This window comes from Equus asinus, chromosome 12 (genome assembly GCF_041296235.1).
Source record: "Equus asinus isolate D_3611 breed Donkey chromosome 12, EquAss-T2T_v2, whole genome shotgun sequence".
Classification (NCBI taxonomy): Eukaryota; Metazoa; Chordata; class Mammalia; order Perissodactyla; family Equidae; genus Equus; species Equus asinus.
The window spans coordinates 44,332,113-44,356,978 of NC_091801.1; the positions used below are offsets into that span (position 1 = coordinate 44,332,113).

Consider the following 24,866-nt stretch of genomic DNA (forward strand, 5'->3'; position numbering starts at 1 on the left):
ACTGTAGATTAAAAGTTTTATTTTTATTTTTTCTGTAGCAATCCTGTATTCTTCTACTTTCTCCAAGCATGTGATAGCAAAACTACTTAGCATTCTCAAGGACTTTACTACTTTTATTCATATTAATAATAAATATTCACATAATACTTACTGTATGCCAGATGGTCAGCCTTGGTGGTCTAGTGGTTAAGATTTGGTGCTCTCACTTCCATGCCCTGGATTTGGTTCCTGATCAGGGAACCACACCACCTGTCTGTCAATTGTCATACTGTGGTGGCTATGTGTTGCTATGATGCTGAAAGCTATGCCACTGGTATTCAAATACCAGCAGGGTTACCCATGGTGGATAGGTTTTAGTGGAGCCTCCAGACTAAGACAGACTAGGAAGAAAGGTATAGGAAAAAATGAATGGGGAAACATCAAACACACAAACTATCAGATGTTCATTGGTTAAGTTATTTAACTTACTGGCCACCCACTTCTGAAAAAATTGGCCATGAAGACCCTATGAATAGCAGGGGAGTATTTTCTGATACAGCACTGGAAGGTGAGAGGCTGGCACAGAAAGACAGGTCAGGGTTCTGCTCTGCTGTACACAGGGTCCCTAGGAGTTGGAATCGACTCAGCGGTACTAACAACAGTTTGTCAAATACTGTTCTAAGACCTTGCATGGGTTATTGTAACAACTCTGTTATTATCTCCATTTTTTCAAGCACTAAATTAATTTGTACAAGGTGATCCTACTAAGTGATAGAGCTGGGACTTAAATCTTGTAGAATGAACCAAAGGTGAAGGACTTAGACACTATGCTTGTGTTTCCTTTTGAGTAACTTACTTAAGCAATCAACATCTCTGAGATTCTGTGAGTTCGATGCTTCCACATTTGTTTTCTCCTATACCCTGACAATAAGACTAAGAGATAAGTGTCATTATTAGTTTCCTTTTTCAATTGAGGAAACTGAAACTCTAGTTAAACAGTTAGTCCAAGGTTGCACCATTCGTAAGAGGAAGAGCCTGAATTTAGAAGCAAATGTCCTGCTCTTTTTATCATATCACATCTGGATGCAAATCAATGAATTAATGCTGAGTTCTTGGGGCCTAATTTGTCATAACTCTCACTTTGCAAATCTGAATCCTAAGAGGAGGGGCTTTAGAGTTGACAGTCCTTGATTTGAGTCTTGGTTCTGCCACTTTCTAGTTCTGAGACATTGGTCTATTCAAATTAACTTCTTGGTGTCGCAATTTCCTTATCATGAAAATGGCTTTTATATGTGAAAATTAAATGAAATTATGCATGAGGAAAGTGCCTGGTACACGGTAAAGCTCTGTACACATTAACTTCTATTCACAAGGTTAGCAGATGGCCACACATAGGATCCAGTGGCAGAAGGAAGAATTTGAACTCGCAACTCTCTGCTTGGCTCCATTAGACCCCTTTGCTTGTCTGTTTCCTGGTGTGCTCTCTCTGCATCCTCCTATCGTTATGTTGTTTAACAGTTTAATAGCAGGGCAGGGAGAGGGAATGCATGCCTCTTGCAGAAATAGCAACAAGTTTTATTGATGGTTCCTTAAATGATTCCAAAGACAAGAAAATATTTATTCTAGAACTAAATAGTTTTGAGTACAATGTCACCAAGTCAAAGAAGGAGAACCAGTAGAATTAGGTCTGTGGGAATTTGTAGTCTGAGAGCCTATCATCAGTTAAACCTTATCCAGTTTTTCTGAAAATAGCTGTTTAGAGCAATACACAAGTCCTAGAAATAAACACCCCCTAGAAAGGTCAGATAACTCCTAGGACAAAACAAACAAAACAAAACAAATAAAAAAAATTAAACAAAGGAAAAAAATAAAAAGAAAGAACAAATACCCCCTATCCCAACAAAACAAATTTGTCCCATTTAAAGACCATCAAACAATGCCTGGACTTTACACAATTCCTTTTACCCCATGAATTTCAAGTGCCTCAAATTCACTGGATTATGACCAGTTCTCACCTTCTACAGAAGCAAAGTGGAGGTAGGATCAGCTTGCAAGGTGTACTTGGATTTCTGGGAGGGTAGAGTTAGGTGGTCTGGAAACTTTCCTAGTGGCCTTTGCCTCCCTGCTGGTCAACGTCGTCTGAGGGCCACTGTAGCTTGGCCTTGGGCATCCCAGGGCTCTACTGTCTACTTCCCTCCCCACTAGCTGCGTTCCATTTGCAAAATCATAATGTTCTTTCCCAGGTTAGGAGACAAGAATTTTCTTTTCCAGAACTAACTATAAAGCTAGGATACAGTTACTCATATGGTTTAATTTAAAATGCAAAATGTTTGAAAAATAGGTATTTTCAAAATAAGCATTTTGGTCTGGAACTCTGGTTCTCATTAACTTGGCTGAAGCCCTTGATGATATGTTGGAACTGCTTAAATACCAGCTCACACGCCTGCTCTCAGGTGTTCATAAACTTGCTACCTTCCAGGGGGACCCTGGCCAGCAGCATCCAGAGAGGACTGCGCCAAGGCCTGGTGATCCCCTCATTCCATCCACAACTTTTGTGAAGGGGAGCTGAGTGGTTTAACGTGATGTTTTGGTAATCTCTGCCCACTCTGCTGAAGTGCATGGTGTGGGAATGACAGTAAGGTCTGGTTCTGCCTTCAAACACTGGCTTGAATCCTCTGCATGCATGATCTCCTGCTTCCCCTACCAAATGTGCCTACCTAACTTCACTGGGGTTCATTGCATGTGAGTCTTTAAGGAAAAACTTTGACTGAGGCTGAAGAGTCTTTCCAGCCCAATAGGAGTGTATTAAATATTATTAGAACAAGCCAAATGTAATCTCTACACCTACTGTTAAGCCTAGAATGTATGATACAAAAAAGGCATTCCATAGGCATGTACAATTACATATCTACTTTGAGACACACCTTTTATCTATGATGTTCCAAGTACATTAAAAGTATTAACCACTGGTTCTCAGGAATGACCTTCATTAGGGAGGAAGGCAAGAAACCTGGGAATCCTTTTTTTTATAGGTCCCTAGGAAAGGCATAGCAGAGCTCTAAGACTGCAAACACCCAAATTTCAGGGTCATAAACCCTGGACCATGTGTGTGAGATACATGGTCCTTCTCTTCCTTGAGCACATGAGGAGAGGTCCTGCACTGTAAACATGAAGGCTTAAGCCCCCTGGCCATCTCCAGTAGCTCTGATTCCACAGAGAGTGTACATTTGGAAAGACTCCCCCACCCTTAGCCACTTTGGTAAGACTTCTGTTTCAAAGACTCCAGAAAAGCCTCTCAGCACTTTTCCATTTGGAAAGTAAGAAAGGACGTAGTCTTTGAATCTCATTATCCTTCTGATTCTTCTTGGGACTCAACCTTCTCAAGCCCAGACAGTCAATTCAGCTGTGCCCAGTATCCTGGCATCTTGGCCCTTGTCCCAGTGCCAAGCCTCTACTCAGAGTCCTTTTATCCTCATACCGCCCAAAACTTCTTCCCCACCTTCCTTATTCTGCTGTCCCCTTTCCCAATACATTCCATTTTGTCTTCTTGGATGCTTGGTCTTCTATCCTTATCTTCTCAGTGAATGTCCCTTTCAGCTCTTGCTCAGTAGCAGCCTGTTTGTAGATCCGTTCTTAGCGTTTCTCTGCTACAAGCCCACAATTCTTACCTTCTATTCTGAAATAAAGAAAGGCGTTCAGAACTGAAAGCTCTTTGTGTCTTATTTGGTGACAAAAACAGATGTGAACTGATGTGAAGCTATTTGTCCTACTTGCTATTAACATTCATACATTTGCCTGCAGAAATATTAGTGTGTTTGGTTATGAAGTGCTTCCCAGGTATTATGTATTAACTGTATGTGTTCCATTATTAATTTTCTAAAATCTAAAAATTTCTGAATCCAGAAAGACATCTGGCCCCAAGGATTTTGGATAAGGGATTATAGACCTGTTCTTCTAAGTCATCGCATTTTACCTTTGGTAAAGTCCTTGCCTCCATTTTGCATTGTGCTTTCTGGCTATTCCCCATGCTCCTCTGTTATGCTGACATCATCTGCTCATCTTCTGGTTATTTCCTTCCTTGAGAGAGGCTACAGGTCTCCATATTTTTCTTCTGTCCTCATCTCTGCACTAAATTCATTCTGAGTAAATTCACTATTTGCCAACTCCAGGGACCCTTTTCATTCTTTCTTTTACTTTCTCTTTCTGTGTCACTAGAAACTGTTCACCTCTCCCTTCTTGATACCATCTCCTCCCTTTCCTTCTTCAGTACCATTCTCTCTGGTCCTCCTTTCCCTCTCTGACCAGTATTACTTGTCAGTGTGGTTTCCTGGCCCCTCTGCCCACTCCTGCTCTCAGAGGTCATTGTATGCAGGAGGGCTGGGTCAGTCCAAGTGATTCCAGTGTGCCCTCCCTTCCCAGGAACCCTGCCTTCTATGTTAGTGTCCATTCATACATCGAGAAAGGGATGAACGTTATCCCAGGGTTCTGTCCCTGGTCATCGTCCCTCCTCAATCTATAGTTCTCCAAGAGCAATCTCATGCACTCTGGTAGCTTTACCTTCAGACTAAAACTTGAACTCTAGGTTGGGATACACATCAAACTTCCTACTGGATATTGCCTCCTCCACTGGATCATCAAACTCAACGTATTTCCCTATCTTAATGAATGCCTCTCCCATTCAGAAATCAGGAACCTGGGAGTCATTCTCATGTATCATCTTCCAAGTCCTTTTGATAGCATCTTTTGCCTTCTGACATGATAAGATAGTCCAGTCTCATCTTCCATAATTCCTGCCCTAGACCTGGAATCATGCGTTTCTCCAAGGATTCCTGGGGCCTTTTAGTGGAAAATGACATTTAGAACCCAATCTAGGTGCAGAGAGGCTTATTTCTGAGATCAGTCACAATTTCTAGGCCTTTTCAGTAGACAAAGCTAAGAGACAGGTACTGTTTTGAAGGTAAAACACATATGAGTCTGTGTTGATACTTCCAATTCGAAAACTCAGGACTTACCAGGTTTTTACTTAACTTCCTTAGTCTTACATCTGTATCTGCTTCCTTCTGTGCTGAAAATTACAGTTCTCAATTACAACAACATGCTTCTCAAGTTCTTTGTCCCACAACAGTAGATGATTAGAATAAAACCAATAACAACAAGAACTTTCTGACTACCGAGCTCAGTTTCAGTTATCACTATTTGCAGTTCTTTTTGTCCTTAGGGGACATGCTACTAGGGATGTATAGTCAATTGTTCTAATTTAGAGCAACTTGGAATAATTCCTCTCTATGTGGTTCATGCCACCAAGTGGATATATAGTCAGGCTCACCTGTTTATTTTGTTTTTGATTTTCAAGACTTGCTTTTAAAAAATTTATTTATGTTTCATTTACATAAAATATGTTTGTAGTTCAAGAGGCATACCTACAAACAAAGAATATTTAAAGACATCTAATTTCTTTCCTGTCTTCTCCACCCTACTTCAGGACCAAAGTAATTCACATATTAATAAATGGAGTTGTTTAATTAATTCCATTAATTAGTGGAACTGTTAGGCAGTTCTTTTGGCCTAGGGATACCATGAAAAATTGAGACATTAAGAGGATTATGAATTGAGAAAGTTTGAAAGTCGGCGTAGTATATATAGAGAGTACTCATTTTTTTGTAGAGCTGCCTAGTACAGCTGGGTGGATACACTGTAGTTAATTCCGCCAGCCCCCTGTTGATGAATATTTGGGTTGTTTCCAGCCTTTAGCTGTTTCAAATAGTGCTGAAATGAATAGCCTTGAGCATGCATTTTTCTGTATCTTTGCCAGTCTTTTTGTGGGAGCGATTCCTAGAAGTGGGATGGCCAGGTCAAAGGGTAAATGCGTATGCCATTTTGCTAGATACTGCCAAATTCCCTTCAGAGCAGTTATACCCTTTTGCATTCCCATCATCAAATTTGAGTATGTTCCCCAAAGTCTTGTCAACAAAGTATGATGTCAAAGGTTTGGGGTTTTGCCGATAAGAGGTGAGAAATTGTATCTGACTGTAGTTTTAATTTGCATTTCTCTCATAAAAGAGGTTGAGCATTTTTTCATATGAGTAAGAGTAATTTATATTTCTTTTTCTATGAACTGTCCCTTTATATCTCTGGTGAAATTTTGTATAGGACTTTTGGTCTTTTTCTTCTCCATTTTTAGAGGCTCTTTCTATATAAATTGCAAATATTTTTCCTGGTCAGTCATTGGTCTTTTTTTTTTTTTTTTTTTGAGGAAGATTAGCTCTGGGCTAACATCTGCCGCCAATCCTCCTCTTTTTCCTGAGGAAAACTGGCCCTGAGCTAACATCCATGCCCATCTTCCTCTATTTTATGTGTGATGCCTGCCACAGCATAGCTTGACAAGTAGTACATAGGTCTGCACCTGGGATCCGAACCAGTGAACCCTGGGCTGCTGAAGCAGAACATGCAATTTAACTGCTGAACCAGCGGGCTGGCCCCTCATTTGTCTTTTTTAATGTTAATATGTATTTCCAAATAGCCCTCCAGATGGTCATTTGTCTTTTTAGTCGCATATTATAGTGTGTTTTTTTCTTTGCTATGCAAATTATTACACTTTTATGTTATTGATTTTTTGGGATTTTTTTGTTGGTGAAGTTTCTAGATGTTGAACCACACAGTTAGGAAACTTTTCTCTACTCTATTAACTTATGTTTTCTTTTAATGCCCTTTTGACTTTGTCATACCTTTCTCTGTCCAGAAAATAGGAAAGACAATCAAAGAAAAATCATGTAAAATTTGGCAGGGCCAAGACACAATTCCTTACCTTGACGTGTCAGGACCTTGAATGACTTGTGCATTTTCCTTTGGACATATAGTCAGTCATCTTTTGCATTTGGCTTCAAGTGCTGACTCTAAAAAGTGCCCGTTTCTACTGTGCACTTTTCAGTTGGCTTTAAAATGTATTGACTCCAGGCCGTTGCCTTTGTCTTACCCAATAAAAGATCTGGAAGTGAACTGGCTGCCAGAGCAGAGACAGCATAAAGTAAAGGAACAGTGAAATTCTAGAGGCTGATTTGAGTAGATTTATTGATGTTTCTATTCATCATTGGTGGAGTTTGTGTGTGTGTACATGGGTACGATGATCCGGAGAGATACCATTATCATACTTTTTTTCAAAGTGATGTTAACTTATGACCACTGAACTTTTGGGTTGCAGAGAAGCAAGGGAAAGCTTTGTAGAAGAATGAGGCCACATTTCTACTCTAATATTAGAAATCACTAACTTTGCCCCTAATTAAGTGAAATATTATCCCAACAAAAAAATTTCATTCTTCTCATTATTAGACTTGCATTACAAAATAGTTGTATTCTATTGTATTTTGAATTTTGTTAAAAAGTTTATGGAAGTTTGTTTTCTATCTTGTTATATGGGTACCTACATAAAATTCTTGGTTTTCCCTCTTTGTGTGCAAAGCCTAAAATACTTGCTACCTGGCCCCATGCAGAAAACATTTGTTGACCCCTGCGTTAAATAAACAGTAACACTTGTGATGGATCATGAAGGAGGAACTTCAGAGTGTTAAGGGAGAGTATAGTTAGGGGATTTAACTGGTCCATGGCATAGATTTGCACACTTTAGGATGTAGAAGAATTCTTATCCCACTCCTGCCCCTAAATAGTAGTCTGATTCAGCAGCTCTGGAGTGAAAACAAGGTATCTGCATTTTAAAGAAGGATCCAGATGATTCTGTTGGAGTTTGGACCAAACGGGAAACCTGTTGTGGGGTAGCACAAAGCCTTTCTATGGAAGTAAAATCTAAGCTGAGACTTGAAGACTGAATGGAGCAATAATGGCCGGTTTGGACAAGAGCATTCTGAAGGGAAAGGACAGTGAATAAAGGCAAGGGTATCTGAGGAAATGAAAGAAGTCTGGGATTTCTGGAGCAAAGAGAGTGAGGGGAAGAACTCAAGAGACAGAGGAGACTGTGGAAGAAGACAGAGACTCGCTCCTGGAAGGACTATAATCTGTGTTATAGTTTGGACTTGATCCTACAGACGATAAGAAACCATTAAATGTATGTTTTTAAAATCGTTATTTTATATTTGTATCTTTATATATTTACCTATACATATGCATGATTTTATATGTGTCTATATATGCATTCCTTTTTTCTTTTTAAATTGTGGTCCTTTTTTGTATTTTTTTTCTTTTATTGTGTGATCTTTCTTCTCCTCTCTCCCCAGGTCTCCCAAAGAAACCCTATTGCTGCAGATTGAATTGCGTGCCCCTCCAAATTCATGTGTTGGAGCACTAAACCCCAGTACCTCAGAATCTGACTGAATTTGGAAGTAGAATCTTTAAAGAGATAATGGTGGTAGGCCCCAATCCAATATGATGGCTGTCCTTGTTAGAAGAGGGAGACACCAGAGATATGCACACAGTGGACAGGCCATGTGAGGACATGGTCAGAAATGGCCATCTGCAATCCAAGGAGAGAGGCCTCTGCAAAACCAACCCTACTGACACCTTGATCTTGGACTTCCAGGCTCTAGAACTGTGAGAAAATAAATGTCCATTGTTTAAATCACCCAATCTATGGTATTTTCTTGTGGCAGCCTGAGCAAACTAATACACTCAAATTAGTATCCTAGATCATGTTTATCCATAATTTTCTCCTTGCTTATATAATCCTGTACAGTATTTAATATTCATATATTTATACTGTATATTTCACTTAATTTAAGATGCCATTAATGTAAGACACAATTATTTCATGTTCTATGTAGAATGAAAAAAAATGCTGCTGATTAAACCATTACGCAATGGTTTCTTGATCCTTGGAATTTTTAATTTAAACTTATTGAATTAGTTCTTATAGACCTATTTAGACCTCTTTTGCATGCATGAAAAGAAAACTGTAAGTGAAATAAATTGAGTAAGATATTCCTAAAACTTCTTCATATTCAGATTTTGACTCTTTGGAATTGCTTTTCAATTCACAGACATTGGTGACATCAAGAGCACTAATGATGCAGTATTGCCTGGAACAGTGCTCCATTCTTGCCTTTCAGATGTTCCTTGAAGCCCCTGCCACACTGCATGTGGGTGCACATGCTTTGATGTGCTCCTGCGGGCCGGGACAACGCCTTGGTGACTGCCACATGGCAGATGGTGACGGAAGGATACATCCTCATTTCAGAGATGTTACAGTGTGGAAAAAAATAGACATTTCAGAATCAAGGAAATACAAACATATTTTATAGACATATGCACACACACAGACATTTTTTGAGTAGTGTGGTTTTTTTCTTTTTACCAAGATGGTATCATATTATATACACTTTCCTACATTTTGTTTTTTTCACTCATGCTATGTAGAACTCTCTTCAAGTCACTCGGCATAGCTCTTTTTCATTCTTTTAGGTAGCCATACGCTATTTTATGGTGTAGATGTGTCACAATGTATTTAGCCAGTTTCCCATTTATGAACATTCATTTTGTTTGTAAAGGTTTTGCAACTACAAACAATGCTGCAGTAAGTATCCTTACATGTCCTTAAATATTAGTGCTTTTATCTCCCATGAATTACTCAAAGGATACTGTTTATTTTAACATACTTTGTAAGAAAGCTTTCCATAAATGCTAGGAAACCTCCTTTTACCACCAGCAGTGTATGAGAGTGCTCTGTTCCCCATAACCTGCATGTTCATTTCGGGAGAATTGACATTTAATAATAATAGGTCTTCTCATCCAAGAGAGTGGTTATCTTGTTTGTCTTTAATAATGTCTCTAGTTTTCCTCAAATAGTTCTTGTGCATTTCTTGTTAAATGTATTCCTCAGTATTTCATGGTTTTTGTTTCTCTAAAGATGAAATATTTTCCCCATTTCATTCCTCAGAGCTTATTCTGGAATAAAGCCATTGATTTTTAAAAATATTTAGCCTGTATCCATTCCCTTTCCAAACTGTCTTTTAATTCTGTTTCAAATATTTTGTCATATCATTACCATTAAGAGATTTTTAAGTCACTTCTTTCCCAGCCTCTGGAGGCTGTCTGCAAATTACATTCCTCCTGGCAGTTTTCTCTCGAAGAAAGATGTGGCTCTTCCGTGGCTGTCACAGCTACTATTCATTCAATTCTCCTTCTGTAGAAAGCCTTTAATTTCCCCTTACCTTCACTCCCTTCTCTACCCTCTTGAGGGCACTTTTGCCTTCCTCATCTCCACCCTCTACCTCTAACTCCTACATTTTGTTGAGATAGTGCTTTATCTTACAATATGTCTCTTCTATTTCAACAGTCCTTATTTATCACAAATTATGTACTATGTATTACAAAATAAATATGTATTTTCATTAGATTTAAGTTTACATATATATATATACACACACACATCAAGCATTATTGCTCAATGATTTTTGTTCCTTGTTATCTTCCCCCATCTTGAAGTCTCTGTTCTGATTAATTTACTGAATTATTAATCTTTTTCTCAAATATTTTCCTCATATGGGGAAAAATAATATATATATTTTTGTCCTTGCCTGTTTTCTAGTATTTTTCATTCACCTGACAAGGGAATAGTGTCTTGGCTGGGTGGAGAATTCTTGGTTCACAGTTCTTCATTCAGTTGTCTGTAGATGCTTTTCCCTAACTCCCAGCTTCCTAGGTTCTGGGTGAGAAGTTGGAATTTTTCCCCATGATAGCGGGTAGGTTGGTTTTTAACTTCTGCATGTTTGTGAGATTTTCTCTTTCTCCTTAAAGTTCAAGAATTCCAACCCCCACGTGTGTGATTCTTGTCAATCCAGCCTGAAGCTCCACCACACCTTTCCTGTCGGGGCACTCGGGGAATTTTCTTCTACTCTTTGTTGAATGATTGCCTTTCCTCTATCTGTTTTTTCTCTCTCTTAGAAACGCCTATTATTTTCTTATTAACTCTCTTGCTGATGCCTCCAGTTTCTCTTTCCTTGGATACTTTAATTTCTTTTATCTTTTTGCTCAGTACTTTGAAGTATTTCTTACATTTGTTCTGCCAGAGCACTAATTAGAGACAGTAATGATCATCTTCTCTTTTAACTTAACTAATAAATTTTCTACTGAGAAATCTTGTTTTTATGCAAATAAAGTCTTTTTAAGCTGCTTTTGGAACTCCTTATTACCCTTATTTTCTATTCAGGTTTCTAGCCATTTTCTCCAGTACTTCTGTTTCACTGACAACTCATTGTGATTATTCTACCTGATCTTCATCTCTCTGGTTGTTGGGAACTCTTAGATGGGTTGTTAGTTTTCCCTGTCCACTTTACAGAACTTAGGCCTGGTTGAAGTGCCCTTAATGACGGGAATCCTACAGGAGGTTAACAACTAATGGGTTTATGGTCCTGCAGGCTCGTAGCATAAAGGCAGATGTCAGCCTTCTGCTGAGAGACCTGTTGTCTCCCTTCACTCACTCAGCTCAGGAGAAGGGAAGGTTTACTAACCTGTTCTTTCCTCTCTTGGCTTTGGAAGGATCGGAAAGACCTGGCACATGCACACTAGGTTAATGTCAACTTTGAGAAAATGGAGGGCATAGTTACGATCCACAAATCCCAATACTTCCCCTTGTACATGTACACCCATAGGCCCTGGCTATGAACCAGGCAGCCCAATGGTGAGGAAATCCTATATCAGCTCTATCTGAAGGAGCTTTGTAGAGCCCAAGCTCGTTCTCACAGGGCTCAGCATCTACCTGCTGCTGGAGAAGCTCATCCTGAGAGTGCTGAGATGGTCACTTCACTCAGGCCACCATGTTCCCAGAACCCCCAGTATGTGTCTCTTATTGAACGATTTTACTCATATGAGTGACATGGCCAGATTTGAATTTGAACAAAATTGTAACATTGGGGGCAGAGAGACTAGTTAGGAGATTGTTACAGGAGTCCAGGTGAGAGAAGAAGGTGGTTTGGACTATGGTGGGGGCACAGCAGATGGAAATAAGTGGATGAATTTGAGACTTATTGAGAAGTCTTATTTGAGACTATAGGACAGATTGATTAATTGGAGATGGTGGCTAAGGAAGAGGCAGGAGTCAGTAATTAACATGATACATTAATTAAATAGAATCCAGAAGACTATCAGAAAACTAAGACTATCCAAACAGATATGCAGAGAATCTGCATGAACTTTGGGAAGAGGAATACGAAAGTGTAGGTAAAACAGTTTTTCCTCAATGTTAAACATGATCTGAATAAAAAATGTCAAATAAAAAAATAGGATTTCATTCATTTATTTGCAAAATATATATAGCACCTAATATGTACTAGTCACTGTGCTAGGGGCTGGAGATATAGATCTATGAGTAAGACACTGTACCTGCCAACAAGTGACAACAAGATCATCTGAGATGAATATGGTTGGTCTACCCTGTCAAAATTACTTGGCCATAGAATTAGAAAGGAAAGGGCTCAAAGCCTTTTATAATGGGATGTTACACTAGGATGGGGAGAGGAAGCCTCTCAGATATTAATTTGGTTTTTTTTTTTTTCTTTAGTGGGAACAACTCCAGCTGCTTCCTGGTATAGGAGAAAGTAGCACTATAGAATCTCTAAGCGTACATTCTGATGGAAAGGCAAATCATCTAGAAATCATCTAGAAGGGCTGGGGTAAGGCACCTTAGCATCACTTGAGTGGAGGTGACTGGGTCTAATCCAGTGGATGATACATGCCAGAACTCTGTCCTGTGTAGTGCCCCTAGGGTCTGCTTAGACCTGTGTTTGTGAACTAAGAGTTGCAGAATATAACCCAGCCCCAGCAGGGTGTGAGAACCTGGTGAGCAAGTGTGACAATGGTGCTTGCCTTTCCTCAGTGTCCTGGTGAAGGAGTGCTTTGCTCCAGTCCCTGTTGTGGCTGCAGTGCCAGAAGGGTTAGCCTCCCCCACTGCCCTCCACACCTGGCCTTCGGGAGGAATGCCACAAGCATGGGTAGGACTCCTCCCAGCCCTGAGTAGACCCACACCTCCTGCCCCAGAAACTCGGCTGCTTGATACTCCTGAGCTGCCTTTTACCCGGCCAGGGGTGCCCAAAACAACTAAATCCCTGTGAGTTGTGATGAAAGAATCAAATGGCACTTAACAGATTTCCGGGTCTGTTTGGATGAAAATCCCCTTCACTGTGGATATGGGAAATGAAAAGGCTTTAACCAAAAGGGCAAGAGCCAGCTTGACTGAGAGCCCATACCCAGATTTTGCACGGATGACCTACTTGGACATCCATAGCTATTTCTTCACTTGAGAATTGTATCCAGTTTCTAACATCAAGACACAACTTGCCAAGGCCAGCTTTACTTAGTCACAAGTAACCCAAGGCCATAGTCAGTGCCTCAAGACAGAACTGAGCTACTCTGGGTACTGGCTGGTGGACCCCTTGTACAAGGTAGGGGTCTGAGGGCCACAGACTCAGCTATAGACCATTGGCTCTTATTGGCACATCAGAGGCTTGAGCATGTATACTCTAGGGACAGAAAATGTATAGAGGGACCCCATGGTGACTTTTGGAAATGAGGGCACAGAATTTTCTGTATTTCGGGATTCTTTCAGGCAACTGTTAATGTGAACAGGGAAGAATGATGAAGGTCATGCATTTAGAACCCCACCCTGTCACCTTATTGGAGAGGATCCTTAGTCATTAGAGGAATATTCCTGAGAATCCACCCACCGGTTCTGGGAATTGTAGCAATTTTCCATTTGTGAGTTGTTATTTTTAAGGCACAGGTAAGTGGGCATGAAACAGTCTCAAAACCAGCCGTGGATGGGGAGGAAGAGAAGGGATGGTGGTGATTTTACGAGCAGCATGGGAAATTACCCTCCTGCTAAAATGCCATAGATATTTATACTTTTGTTCCTTAATCCCCCCACTCTCCCCCTTCCTCACCATCTCCCTGCTGTGAGCTGTAGGGACCAAAGCTGAAGACGGTGTCTCAAAAGATGTAAGAAGGCAGTAACTAGGGCAATAGAAAAAGATGGCCCAGGGAACAAGAGAGATACATCTCTCTGAGGAGTAAGGGAGTGAGCTGGCTGTTGTCCTGGTGGAGGAGACCCCGCAGCAGCTCTAGCAGGGGACCCAGAGTCACTCACCATCTGAGAACTCCCCACCTCCCTCACACCTCCCCTCCCATCTGGGATTTCTCTACACTGCCAGGACAGTGAAGAATATTGGCATAGCTACGTTCATAATGGATTTGGGGACATTTCCAATTTCAAAAGGTAATCTATAGAATTTCATTTTTGTTCTATTAACATTGGTAAATTGGTACATATCTTTATACTATTTTTATAGATAGATTATAGATTAAGTGTTCGCAAATTTAGTATGCAAAGTACCACTTTTCCTTTATAGTAGATATTCCACAGTGTGAGTCCTAAGCTAGAGTCTTGGGGACACAGCACACACTTGGCCTATCTTGTCTTGCAACCAGGTGGCATCTCTTTCACATTTATGAGGTATTGTTCTTGTGTTATCCCCTCCGCAGGAAAGTGGGCCTAATTAGGGCTTAGCCCCCTGCGTACGTCTGGCTAAGCCCCTCTCTCTCTCTCTGTGTCTGTACGCCAGCTGGTAGGACAGGCTCATCTACTTTTAGGTTCTGTGAGAAAGGGAGGAAGGAGCCTTTCTTAGATGTTCAATCCTAGATGCTAGTCCAGCTTACCTGAGACCCCAGTGCCATGGGTAGCCTGTGCTTTCCCTGCTGTTAATAAAGTACTGCTCTATTTCCCTCTGTGACATTGCTCCTCATGTGTATACTCCCCGAAAGTCCAGAACTCCAAACATGGTCTGTGATTCTTTCTTTCCCTCTTTCTCTCTTTTGCTCTCTTCCATCCTTCTTTCCTGTCTGCCTGTCTGCCTGCCTTCCACAAATTACGTGCCAATAGTTATTCAGAAATTCTATATTAACTCATTTTATTCTGACAGTAGCCTGATAGGTAGATACTTGTGTTGTCACCTATTGTATAGATGAGGAAACTGAGGCACACAGATGATGAGTAACATGCAGAAGATCATTTGAAGCCGGGCAGTTTGGCGCCAGAGCACCCACACATTAACCCCTCTTCTATATTCTGTAGCTACTCCAGGTAGGTGGGCCCAGGTTGAGAAGAGATTTATTGTAGACCAATATTGATGTTTGTACTGAGATGTAGCCAAGATAAGTCACCACCAAACATGCTTCAAGAGTGCTAGGGGGACAAATGGCCCCCTTTTTAGAAAGAGTGCTCCTTCTAAAAAACCACAGGAACTAGAAGAGTAAAATCATGTCCTTGCTCCTATGACTTTAAACTTGTAGACCAAATCTGAAAGATTTATTTTCATCCGTCAAATAGTAACAACAAAACACGGGAAAATAATAGTTCTAGAACAATGTTTCCCCAAATGTGTTTCAACTGAACCGAGTTCTGCAAGCTATTAGAGGATGTACAAAGAGTTTCATGGTCAAGTAAATTTGGGAAGTTACACTTTAAATGGATGTACATAGGTTTCTTTATAGCAGGACTTTTGAGAGCCCTTGACAAGCTAATAGTCAGAGTGAATCTCCAAGAGGGAGTCAGGGCTTGCATCTTTTCCCAAACTCATTTGTCCACAGAATCCATACCCTCCCTGCCCCAACGTGCACTTCTTTTGTTTGGTGAGGACATCTCACAGGAGGGAAGGTGACTCTAGATTTAGGGTAGAGTGCTAAAGAGGTGCAAATTCCTCAAGAGTAGGAGCGCTTTCCTTTTCTATTTTGTAAATCTGCTTACCGGACACTGTAAGCATTAAGGTATTATTGTCTGTAATCAGTGTCTTAGCGATAACATGGTCAACGTCCTGATGCATCCTCATCAAGTTGAGAAACAACTGTTTTCTTCTCCCTTTGCAAGGTGCTCTTAACTATCAATGGTGACTCTCTTGCATTTTTTGTAGTTCCTTTCCAAGCGGTTCTTTCAACATTACCTCATTTTAACCTATTGGGTATTTATTTGTATCCTCAAATCCAATTAATCCAAAGGTGTGAGAGGAATCTGATCCAAATATTTGTCTATTTAACCCTTTCTTAGAGGAAGTACTGAGTTTTCCCTATTCTGTACATAATTGGTGCTCTGTAATCATGGCTAATTAAGGAGGAAGGGACATAAAATTCATGTGACAGGGTTGTGGTACCACAGAGGTCACAAGATATTTTAGGGAAGACTAAAAATTGGAGAGGTAAAGATAACAATAAAAAAATGTGTTTCTAATTTAATATGTTCACAATAGTTTACACATGCGGCTGCAACCAGCACATGTTGGAAACAGAATAAGTAAAATAAAAGCTTGAAAAAAATCTCATTTTGTGGATTGAAACATTTTAGGGGAAATATTTGCTTTAAATTAATTCCAAGGCCCCACAATTAAATATGCATCTTTTCTCCATTTCTTGGTGGTGGGGGTGTGTGGACAAGGGGTGACAGATATCAAAAGAGCTTTGAAGTGTTTAGATTCAAACCAACCCTCTGTGGGAAGGCTGTGGGAGAGGGGTGTGAAAAAATTCACCATTTGGCAAATTCTCAAAGTAGTTTTTCTTTCATCTTTTTTTGTCTTCCCTTCCAGGTTCTTAATTCTGAGACAGGAATGATAAAGAGGTCCAGCAGTGCTTCTCTTAGAACCAAATTCTAGAAAGGGACTGCTCAGAATCTTTTAATGAAGGTTGATGAATTAGATAAATTTTAGTGGCTCAGGTAGTGAGGAGAGGACTGAGGGGAAGCCACCTGATGGCTGTCACCAGGGACTAGAGCAGGTGCCATTCCCACATAAGGGAGAGGATGGAAACACTGCCCAGGAAGATTGGTTATGAAGGGTTTGTATTGGCACAAGAAGACACCTTTCCTTTCTCCCTCCCTTCCTCATCCCTACCTTCTCTTCTTCCTCTCTCTCTTCCTTACCTCCTTTTTCTTTCTGCTTTTCTTCCTCTCTTTCTCAGGGCAAGGAAAGCAATCCACAATGCTTTATCCAAAACCCTGAGGCAAGGCCTGTTTTGGAATCCAGAATATTTCTTATTTTAGAAAGGTAATTTGATGTATATACTGTATAATATATATATCCCCAAGAAGGTCCGAGGAAGCATTCTTAACTATTTGCAGTTTAATGCATGAATATTATCACTCAATAGGATAAATATAGACTATGAATAGTTTCACATTAGGCTAGGTCAGATTTTACACTTAAAAAAACCTTTTAATATTCAGAGATTTTGGATTTTTGGCATCTTGGATAAAGGCATGTAGACTTTTAAAAATCAACTTTTTTGAAGGGTAATGTATATCCTAGTAGGATGCGTTAATTTTACACATACAGTTTGATGGGTTTTGACAAATGTGATCACTGACAATCAAGAATGAGGACATTTCTATCACCCCCTAAATTTTCCTCATGCTCTCCCCTCTAGGTCCCAGACAACTGACCTGCTTTCTGTCACCATAGACTAGATTTGTCTTTTCTAGAATTTCCTGAAGATGCAGTCACACAGTATTTGCTCTTTTATGTCTGGCTTCTTTTGGTCCACTTAATCTTTTGGAAATTCATCCATGCTGACGCATTTGTCAATAGTGTGTTCCTTTTTATTGCTGAATAGTATTCCATTGTATTGATGCACCATAACTGGTTTATTCAGTTACCTGCTGATGGACATTTGCACTGTAGAAATAATGTAAAGGTTTTGGATGTGATGAATAAAGTTTTATAAACATTTGTATATAAATTTTAAAAAATTTCTTTGGATAAATCCTAAAATTGGAATTGCTTGATCAGATAATAAGTGTATGCTATACTTTGGAAGAAACTCCACAACTGTCTTCTAGTGGCTCCATCAGTTTGCATTCCCAACAGCAGTGTATGAGAGTTCTAGTTTCTCCACATCCTTGTCAACACTTATTATTGTCAGTTTCTAAAATTTTAGCTGTTCTAGTGGCATAATGGTGTCTTACGGTAGTTTTAGTTTGCATTTACCTAATGACTAATGATGCTGAACATCTTTTCATGTGCTTATTTGCCATCTTTGTATTTTATTTTGTTAAGTGTCCCTCTAAGTCTCTTTTTTTTGGCCCATTTTTTATTGGGCTGCTTTTCTTCTTATCATTGAGTTGTAAGAGTTTTATTTTTTAAAATGTATTCTGGATACAAGTCCATTGTCAGATTGTATTGCAAATGATTTCTTTCAGTCTGTGGCTTGTTCTTTCATTTTCCTAATGAGTGTTTTTCAAAGAATGGAAGTTTTTAATTCAGACAGAGTTCAGTTTGTCTTTTAAAGCTTATGCTTTTTGTGTTCAACCAAGGGATCTTTGCCTACTACTTGTCATTTTTGTTGTTATTGAGTGTTGTCTATTTATAAACATGAAATATCATTGAGGCAAAAGAACCGAAAATGATCTTAAGATATGAAGGCAACTAGCATTTTTGAGCACCTGCTATCAGCCTGGCTCTATGCTAAACACTTTCTTGTTTGTCAGTAATCTTCATAGCAATCCTCTGGAGTTCTTAAGTGGTATGTGATGGAGGTGGAAGAGAGGTTAAATAATGTGCTCAAAGTTACACAGTTGCTTACTAGAAAAGATAGTATTTGAAGTTAGGTCTCTTGAATAATAATAATGGCTTCCATATATTGAACACTGAACCCATGCCATTCATACTAAGTGCTTCATGTGGAGTAGTTTTAACTAATCAGCCCAACGACCTTATGAAATAAGTAATATCATTCTACAGATGAGGAACCTGAGATTTGGGGAAGGTAACCTGACCAATAGAGCTCTTAAGCTCGATTTTAGATGCTGTATTCCAGTCCCTTTTAGGATTCATATTTTAAGAGGAAATGTGATGGGTTTCACATCTTTAGTATATAAATGGTGATGCTTCTGGGAAGCTTGGCTTTTCATTGGCCCTGCTAGGCAACAGTAGCTTCTGTAGGAGATTGTAAGAAAGGATTGTGATCATCTTTTTTATTTCGACCCTTCAGTTCTGTAGGACTGTTTCCTAAGAAGTAGGTTTGGAACTCAATGTTTGTACCCATTTAATTAAATTTTCCTGAAAATATAGTGTCTTGGTTTTGATTCTTTGCAGTGATTTTTAAGATTTGACTCCTGATTCCCTAAGGATTGCTTTTGGTTTGAAAGGATAATTCTTGCATTGTCTATAGAAGTTTGCATTTTATAATAACTTTAAAAGAAGCTGCAAATATGGCCTAAGATAAAACTCACTTCATTGGTATCATTTCTCTTTAAAGGTGCATTTTTTTTTATCATTCTTTTTTCTCTCTCTTTCTGTATGTTTTATCATAAAACCGGGCAGTAACTTTTTCTCAGCACGCTGTCACCTCCAACTTCACCACAGAAGTCTCCTTGGATGTTATTAATTCTCTTCTCTTTCTCTCTTTCTTTCTAAAATACAGACACAACACACAGCACAATACATACACCCCTGAACCCACACACTTAGGGCAGCAAACTTCTACACAGGGATCTTGTGTCTTGAGACCAGACTGCCAAGAGAAAATTCTAGAAGTCACTCTTCTTTTTTCATTTCAAAGTGCAAACACTCTACCTATGAGAACAGGTGATTATTCAATTGAAAGTTGGGTTACCTTTATGAAAAGTATAAGGTTTCTTATGAGAACAATGAGCCAGAATATTTGAAATCTGATATTTAGATAAGAAGGTCACCAAATATCTCTCCTAAGTAAATGATTTGGGACAGCCCAACTCTGTTAGCTCTATCCCTTAAAATTGGTCTTCTCTTCACTGGCTTCCTTTTAAAGGGGATTTAAAACACAACATTTCTACATAACAGAGGCTGTGTACATAAGGGTTGCACGCTGGTTACTTTTCAGACTGAGAAGACCATCTCTAGAGTAAAAAGAGTCGGCTGGCATGACAAGGGCTGTGGGCCTGGACACTCTTCAGTGTGAGAACTAACCCAAGACAGCAACCTTCAAACTTGTATTTATACTGGGGGTATATGTTGACTTTCCAATGGGTACACATGTGCAGATGGTTTTAAGGAAGTCAGTTTTGGATTCTTACCCTTCTTCCATTCATATTTATTTATTTTTAATACTCCCTAAGAACTCACCTGCATTCACATTCACCCCTCGGTAGAATCTTACTCTGGTGGATTGTCCCAGAGTGTAAAACCCTCTGTGGCCAAAGTAATAACCAGAAATATTGGTTTTGGAGAAGACTCCTTTAAAGGTCAGAATATCTCAGTTTGGTGGAGATTTTGTCTTTCCTGTTTTGTACATATTTCTTTTTAGGGTGGAGCTGCTTCTGTGTTGGAATGTTCCAAATTCAGAATCTTCAAAATGCTGCAGGCTAGTAATTCTGAGTCGTCTAAATGTATATTTAATCTTTTAAACAGAATAGTTTCTGGGACTCCCCAGTTTTTCAAGATACATTTGCTAACACCCACACATAAAAGTCATGCAGGATTTCTTTTGGATTTGGCATGTTATTGCATAAGGTAGTAAGTAATGAATTATTTTCTCTGATAACATTCAATTTTCATCATATTTCAGCCTATAACGTTTTAAAGATATTTCTACTTACTATTACAAATATATTTTCAGATGTATGATGAAAATTTTAGATTTCAACTTAAAAGATGTGAAGAGGTACACAGTTTTTTGAAGTTATTTTACAGGATAGATGAGCAAGAAAGCCTGCAAACTGCTGATGTGAGAGTCCAAGCTAGTCCCGCCAGTGCTGCCTGACCTCAGGGAGAGAGATTGTGTCCTTGGTGGAAGCGACTTGCCTGGCGAGCTGCCATGCACATACGACTTACATGTAGACAGGACCAAATCCAGCAGAAATAATGTATAATTTTGATCTGTGAGTGTTACCAAATGTATCTTGAAAAGTTTGGTAGTCTCAGAAAACATTCCATTTAAAAGATCAACCACACATTTAAAAGAGTCAGTATTACTAACCTACACCATTTTGGGTGCTTTGAATTTGGAACATCTCAACACAGATCCAACTTTACTAAGAGAAATACGTATAGATCCGATAATCGGTCATTATCAGGAACTTTAGAACATTTTCGTGAATAACCCTTTCATATATCCACTTTTTAATAAATTTCATTTTTCTTTATGTTAATACAATATGGCAAAAAAAAAAAAAAAAAAGTCCTGACTGACATCTTTTTCAAACTTCTTTGGAAGTTTTTGTTTATGATATATCTTACTTTTATTTATTTCTTGAGAATATTCATTCTGATGTAAAATCTTTTAATTGGTTGCTGCATTCAAGGAGCCTACCCACTGTGTAAACTGAGGTGTGGGACATGGCGTAGTGCCAGGTAGCTCTCTGTCTTCATCAGTTCAGGCTGCTAAGACAAAATACCATAGACTGAGTGGCGTAAACAACAAACATTTGTGTCTCACAGTTCTGAAGGCTGGGAAGTCCAAGATCAAGGTGCCAGCAGCTTTGGTGTCTGGTGAGGGCTGTCTTCCTGGTTTGTAGACAGCTGTCTTCTCATTGTGCCCTCACGTGGCAGAAGGGAGGAGGGAGTTTTCTAGGGCTCTTTGGTAAGGGGACTGGTCCCATTCATTAAGACTCCACAGTCATGACTTCATCACCTCCCTACGGCGCCATCTCCAACACCATCACATTGGGGGTTAAGTTTCAATATAAGAATTTTGGCGGGACACAAATGTTCGATATAGCACCCTCATAGATTTAATTTTTGCTGTGTAGTTACATTTATCCTCAGAGGAAGGAAATTCTTAGAAATAAACCAATATAATGACAATTAAAAAAAACTACAAATATAAGGTGGAAAGCCAAGGATTCAACAAAAAGTGAATATGAAAGTGGCCTATGCTTATAATAAGGCTTTAGAAAGGCTAACACCTAAATAAGCTGGGGCTTTCAGAACATTCTAGCAATCATGAAAAAGGAGTTTAAAAAGTTTTGGGCAGGAGAAGAACAAGGCAGGGTAGGCCTGCTGCTTGTAGTGAGTGAGTGGCATATGTGACAGATGAATGGAAACAAAGGGCAGTTTAACTGTTATTTTGTTTTTGTCTTTTCTCTTTAGTGGAATGATCTTTGGGTAGAAAAAATATTAAGAGGGGACTGAAGTCCAAGTAGAGGGAGACATGACCTCTATATTCTAAATTAGCTCAGGAATTTTGGCCACTATCTCTCAGAACCCCACAAAAACTAGAGAATGAATTTGCTGAATGAATTGCCGTTAGGGCTATGTAAGGAATGGAGATGAGCAAGCAAAATTCGGATTTTTTAAAATGGGGGAAGACAGTGGGTTCATTAATGTCACAATATATGACAGATGTTTACCGTCATTCACTGGGTCCCAGACACTGTACTGGAGGCTAGGGTTGTACCAGTAAAACCAGTGAGCGCTGTCCTCACCTTCCTGGAGTGCACCGTGGGTGGGAGGCACCAGCCATCGAGAAAGCAATGACAAGCACTTTGCTAAGTCTTCGAGAAGGGAAGTACAAGGTGTGTGACAGCACTAGTCAGGTGTCCCCTCCAGATATGAGAACCATAGTTTGAAGTTCCAGGCAGCATTCTAGAAGAGATTATCAAAGGGCTAATTTGGAAAATAATGAAGTAATGATCATTGGTATTCCATATAACTTCACCAAGTCACTATGACTAACCCTATTTCTTTCCTTGACGGGATAGATTGGAAGACCATGTATGCATTCATTCATTCAAAGAGTGAAGAAAAACCAAATAAAGTGTTTTTACTGCTTATTATATGCCAGGCACTGTTATAGGCACTAAGGATACAGCAGTGAACAAAAGAGTGAAAATCCCTGCCCTCATGGAATTTACATTTTAGGAATGGATACAGACAACAGAGAAGATAAATAAGTAAAACATGTAGTATGTTAGATATTTATAAGTTCTAAAACTTAAGCAGGGTAGAGGGATTTGAGGTGTGTTTGTGTAGGAAGTTGCAACTATAGATGGTGTGACCAGACAGGGTCTCCCTGAGAAGGTGACTGTGAGAGCAAAAAGACCTGAGGGTGGTCATCATGTGACCATCCAGGGGAAGTGTTTGAGGTCAAATAGCAAGTGCATCATGGAATAGCAAGTGCAAAGGCCCTGAGGCAGAAACGCTTGAGGAACAGTGAGGCTGCTGGTAAGGCTGGAGCGGAGACAGCAAAGTTGAAAATAGTGACAGTGAGGTAAGAAAAACTACCTGAGGGCCAGATCATGTTGGGTCACATAGGTTGTTGTTGAACTTTGCTTCTAACTCTGAGTGAGGTGAGTTTTGAGTAATGAAGAGTAGTGAGGAGTGATGAGACCTGACTTATGTTTGCAGGATCACTCTGACTGAGGGTCAGATGTAGACTGAAGGGAAAAGGGTGGAAGTAGATGAAAGACACTGCTGGCCGGTACCTGGATTGTGGCAGTGGAAATGCTGAAAAGTGGTCAGATTCTGAATATATTTTGATGTTAGAGCTGCAGGATTTGCTGACAGATTGGATGTAGATGTTTTTAGGCTGAGGGAATGGAAGAATGGAGTTTTCATTTCTTGAGATGGGAAGTCTGCAAGAAGCGCCAGTTGATGATGATGGTGGCGTTGGGGCAGGTATTAGAAGCTCAATAGTCAACACATTAAGTTTGGGAAACTTAGTAGGCATTCAAATGGAGATGCCAAATAGACAGTCAGATATTCAGGCCTGGTGTTGGGGGTAGAGCTGGGCTGCAGGCATCTACATGCCATTGCTACGTAAGCCATGAGTCTGGGTGAGGTCAGCTAGGAGTAGGTGTAGTTAGAAAAGAGAAGAGGTCCAAGGACAGTTCTGGGATATTTCAAAATTCAGATGTCAAGGAATTGAAGAGGAACTGGTAAAGAAGTATCCAGAAATGTAAGAGGAAAACCCAAGTGGGTAAGGCTTACTGGAAACCAAATGGAGAAAGTGTTTAAAGGAGGAGTGAGAGATCAGAGAATTGCAATAGACATAGAGTACCTGGACTTGAGTAAAGCATGTGGCAAAGTCTTTAATGGAATTCAGTCAACAAGGAAAAAACCCATAAACTGGATGGAAAAAGGCAAACTGGATTTATAGCTACCCACCCAGTTCTATTCAAGGATCTTGATTAATAGAATATTATTAACTCAGGCAATATGTCTTAAACTTTCAAAATTCTTAGCCCTAATTAGTAAACTTGAACACTTCTGAAGTTCCTGTAGTTTGAAATGGGAAACCAGTATTTTTTTCAATATAAAACTATATTATGATATTGAGTATACTTTTTCAACCCTACACATTCTCCAAGCCCCCACCATATGGATTCTGAAGTACCTCCTGGGGGGTCACACCCTGCTCTTGAGTTGGAGGAAAGTCACAGAGGTCTCCAAGTGCCCCAGGACTCTGGTCTCAGCCTAGTCTTTTCAAATTTTTTTTTTAAAAAATCAATGTCTTGGATGGAGGCATAGAGCAAATGATTACATTTTTAGATGCTTGAAAGCTTTAACTAACAGCAAATATATCACATGATGAGATTTGAATTCAAAAAGAACTTAAGTAAGATTTGCTGATCTTTTGGCAATGTTGGAGTGCAGAGAAGGTGTCAGAAGGCTGGAATATTGAAAATGTAGTCTTGACTTTCAAAAACTAAGGCGTCAGATCACAAACAACAGATCACTGAATCTGAAGTAAAAAATGAGCAAGAATCTAGAGTGAATAATTCAAACGATGGTTTGAGACCATTTTGGAAAAGAGGCAACATGACTCAGCATGTCATGCTGCCCTCATTCTGTCCCAGGATATGGTTTCCTACACTGGCAGAACAGGAAACTGTAATCTTTAGAATTCTGTCTTTGACAATAATCTATCGTTTTATCAGTGAAGCATCATCAAAAAGTCTAAAGCAGAGTAATACAGTCAAAAAGGCATGTGAT

At 39.5% G+C, this 24,866-nt stretch overlaps 1 long non-coding RNA gene across 1 annotated transcript in view; it reads left to right on the top strand.

The window, feature by feature from the left end:
• LOC139039914 (uncharacterized) overlaps positions 1 to 8,751 on the top strand; it is a 174,536-nt gene extending 165,785 nt beyond the window's left edge. The window contains exon 5 of the long non-coding RNA XR_011493273.1: positions 8,205 to 8,751. This is a non-coding gene — a long non-coding RNA (uncharacterized lncRNA). The remainder of the gene's footprint in view (positions 1 to 8,204) is intronic.
• The last annotated feature ends 16,115 nt before the right edge of the window (positions 8,752 to 24,866 follow it).